This window comes from Lactuca saligna, chromosome 6, assembly GCF_052625555.1.
Source record: "Lactuca saligna cultivar CGN05327 chromosome 6, ASM5262555v1, whole genome shotgun sequence".
Lineage (NCBI taxonomy): Eukaryota > Viridiplantae > Streptophyta > Magnoliopsida > Asterales > Asteraceae > Lactuca > Lactuca saligna.
In genome coordinates, this window is record NC_136422.1 from 29,254,573 (window position 1) to 29,259,346 (window position 4,774).

The following is a 4,774-nucleotide window of genomic DNA, read 5'->3' on the forward strand; positions in this document are numbered from 1 at the left end:
CAGATGTCTACTAAAGTGATATTTCATGTCGATATGCCTGGATCTGGCACAATCCCTTGGTTCCTTGCTTAAGGAAACTTCTCCTTCATTATCACAGAAAATTTCCATAGGATCCTTTATGGCTGGCACAACTCCAAGGTCTCCAATGAAGTTCTTCAACCATATTGCCTCCTTTGACGCTCGGCTCGCTGCTATGTACTTTGTTTTACACGTTGAATCAGCTACGGTTTCCTGCTTGGAAATTTTCTAAGTCACTGCTCCTCCATTCAGGGTAAAGACTGAGCCCGAATGAGAGTGGAAGTTGTCTCGGTCGGTCTGAAAACTGGCGTCACTATACCCTCGTACCCTTAAGTCATCACTCCCACCGAGGATAAGAAACCATTCCTTGGTCCTCCGAAGGTACTTAAGAATACTCTTGACTGTGGTCCAATGCACTCTACCAAGGTTCCCTTGATATCTGTTGACCATGCTCAAAGTGAAGGCCACATCAGGGCAAGTACAATTCATAGCATACATGATTAAGCCAACTGCAGAAATGTAAGGTACCCGACTCATTTCTACTATCTTGGCTTCAGTACTCAGGCTTTGAGTCTTACTCAAATTGGTATTGCTTTGGATCGGTAACTCCCCCTTCTTGGAATTATCCATACTAAAACGTTTTAGTACCTTATCCAAGTAAGTATTATGACTAATTCCTATTAGCCTTTTACTCCTATTTCTCACTATCCTTGTTCCCAAAATATAAGCAGCCTCTCTGAGGTCCTTCATAGTGAAGCACTTCCCAAGCCAGGACGTAACTTCCTGCAGGTTTTGGACGTCATTTCCTATGAGTAGTATGTCATCGACATATAATACGAGGAAGCTAACTATACTCCCACTGGCTTTGACATATACATAGGACTCATCCTTGCTTCGCAGGAAGCCAAACTCTTTGACTTTCTCATCGAAACAAAGATTCCATCTGCAAGATGCTTGTTACAATCCATAAATGAATTTCTCAAGCTTACATACCCTATAAGGATGTTTTGCATCGACAAAACCCTTTAGCTGAATCATGTAAACATCTGCAGCCAACTTCCCATTAAGGAAAGCGGTTTTGACATCTATATGCTATATTTCATAATCATGAAACGCAACTATGGCTAGCGTAAACATAATAGATTTTATCTTCTCAACTGGTGAGAACATCTCATCATGTCAACTCCAGGAGTTTGAGTAAAGCCCTTTGCAATCAATCACACCTTGTAAGTGTGTAACTTCCCATCCATGTCGGCCTTCTTCTTGAAGATCCATTTGCACCCAACCGTCTTACGACTTGGCACATTGTCAACCAAATTTCAAACTTGGTTGTCATACATGGACTGAATCTCACTATCCATAGCCTCTTTCCCTTTTGCAGACTTCGGGCCTGTCATGTCTTCATTGTAGCTATTAGGTTCATCCAAATTTACTAGTGTTACAAATAAACGTATCACCCTCACTTTTTATATGAAAACCATTCAACACGGGTGGAACACTAACTCTACTGGAACGTCTAAGAGGTAAGGACTCCTCAATAGGTTCAACAGGAGTTTCTTTCTCAAGTTGAACTCTAGTGTTAGAGGTTCCTTCATTGTTCGATTCTTGAAACTCTTCAAGATCGATTTGCCTCCCACTGTCCCCTTGGCTTATGAGTTCTCGCTCTCAGAAAACCACTCCTCACAAAGAAGACAAAATTGTCACCCGGTCTATAGAAGATATATCCAAATTACTTATGTTGATAGCCGATGAGAATACACCGCTCACTACGAGGTTCAATCTTGTCATGAGTCTCTCGGCTTACGAAAGCCTTGCAACCCTAAACCTTGATATGTGCTAACGAGGTAGCTTTCCCTGTCCATATTTCGTGTGGTGTTTTGGCAACCTTCTTCACAAGGACTAGGTTAAGGATATGGGTGGCAATCTCTAAGGCACACCCCAAAAACAAATAGGTAACGAAGCACGACTCATCATGGAACGAACCATGTCCAACAAGGTTCGATTATGCCTCTCAACCACACTATTCAAAGCATTGCTTGAGGTAGTCATGGAATTCAAGACTAAGGTACTCACCACCTCTATCGGATCAAAGCATCTTGATTTTCCAGCCTAACTAATTCTCCACTTCTTGCTTAAACTCTTTGAACTTTTCAAAGGTTTCTGACTTGTGCTTGATTAAGCAGATTTACCCATATCTGCTATAATCATCGGTGAAAGTCAAATAGAAGTAGCTTGCATCCCTTGTGGTGGATTTAAAGGTCCCACAAAAATTGGTGTGTATGAGATCTAATAAACCTCACCCCTTTTACAAGTACCAGTGAAGGGTGACTTGGTCATCTTTCCAAGTAAACAAGACTCACACACGTCATCTTCCCTTAGGTCGATTGACTCCAACACTCCATCTTTTTGGAGTTGGGCTATGCGTTTCTTATTGACATGTCTAAGACGAAAATACCACAAGCATGCTTTATCTAAATCATTGGAAGAATTAATATACAACACATCATTTCCTAAGTTGTCTACAACAATCACAGTTTCATATATTCCATTACAAGGCAATGCTTCAAAATAGAAAACCGCATTAAAGAAAGAATTAATATAACCCTTTTCATTATCAAACGAAAATCTAAAACCTTGTTTATATAAACCATGAAAAGAAATGATGTTTCATGCCATTTATGGCGAATAGCAACAATTATTCAAATCTAGTACTAACCCACTACTAAGCACTAAAGAGTAAACACTAATTTTGGTGACAGGCGATGCTCTTCTATTCCCCATTATCAAGTTTTTTCTTCCTATGCTTTACATCCCTACTTCTTCTTAGGCCCTGCAAATAAGAACAAATATGAAAACCACATACTGTATCAAGAACCTAAGAAATAGCATGTGATGAGTTATAAGAATGAATAGTATAAGTACCTGTGAAGGATGGTTTTATCTTTCCATCCATGATGTCCTGCATATACTTCGGGCAACTTCGTTTCCAATGCCTTTTCTTATGGTAGTAGTAGCACTCTGCATCCTTCGAGTTGGAGGAGGGTGCAACAGGACCAGCCTTGGTTCCACTAGAATAGGTACCATCATGGGATTTTCCCTTATGGTGGCTCTTTGATGGAGCCTTCCCCTTCTTACCCTTCCCCTACCCAATAGCTAAGACGGGGGTAGTAACAGTAGGAGTTGATGCAACAGATTTGTCCTTGAGGTTGCTCTCAACAATCCTCAGCATGCCTTGAAACTTGCTTAAAGTGACCTCCTCCTTGTTCATGTGGTAGGTCATGCGGATCTGGTTGTAACAACGAGGTAAGGAGTGAAGAATGATATCAATTGCCAGCTCCTCATTGAAATTAACATTTAACTTCAGCAGCCAGTCAACATATCTCTGCATTTTCTGCAGGTGATCCATGACGGAGTCTATGTCCCTCATCTTGGTAGTGATCATCGAAGTGATAATCTCGTACCTCTCCTCCTTGGCCTTTTGGTGGTACCTATCTAGTAAATCCTAATGCATCTCATAGGGGATGAAGTCCTCATAGGACTTTTGGAGTTCAGAAGCCATAGTCACGAGCATGATGCAATGGAATTTCGTAGCATCGCGCTCATGAGCCTTAAAGGCAACAATCTCCTCAGGAGTAGCAGTGTTGACATTCACTTCTTTCAGCTCCATGTCGAAGACATACTCCTTGTCCACGTAGCGGGTAAGCATTCGAATGTTGCGAATCCAATCATTGAAATTGGTCCCATCAAAAATCACCCTTCCACACAAATTTATGAGTGAGAATGAGCCAGAAGAGTTCGAGCCAGAAGTGTGGTTGTTGTTTGAGGTTGACATCTAAAAAAGAAAAGAGATAAAGTTTGGTTAGATAAGAATCCCCAATTAAACACCCAAATGAGAAATTAGAGATAGGATCCAACAACATTATTTACAATTTAAAAGAGGGATGTTGTAATCTAAACGGCAAATAATTTGAAGGTAAGTGAATGATGATTCACTAATTTCCACCATGAAAACCGAAAAGAAAATTAAGTTTTAAATGTAATAAAAACTCCTGGATCTTTTGAGATTCATTGAACCTTTCAATGGCATCTTTAAATCTCGATATGCCCTTCAAGTTTGTGACTGGAATACCGAGGATCACAAACAAGGTGTGAATAACCATGCAAATGTACTTGGTTCCCTTAATGTTATAGTCACCTAATCAATGTGTCGGTTAGCCACACATGCTCCATTGATCTATGACAAACATTGAATCACCCTTTTCCACCTTTGCTAGACCCAAATTAGTGTGCCAGTTAACCACACACGCTCCACTAACGTCTTGGCAAGGGTACAAAGTGTAATGTAATGGAATAGCATCATTTTCATATTTTTCCTAAAGTAACTAAGATTGGGAATTTTTATAAAAACATTTAGTTACTTTATTAACCATTATTCTTTTGATGAGGAACTACTTTCCCTATCCTACCCGTTCGGCTAACGACCCTCCATGAATCAAGAAAGCGGTTGGTGAGAGTGGACACCCATTAAACTGCCATTTTATAGGCAGCAACCTTATACCCCCTTATAGATCGGCTTCATGAATGAGGCCTACTAACGGTCAGACTAACATTAATCTTATATATATATATATATATATATATATATATATATATATATATATATATATATATATATATAAGGGTTGAATTTTAATCTTGTAAAATTCTAGGTTTTAGAATTCAAATATTTCAAAATTAAATTTTTTTAATCAAAATT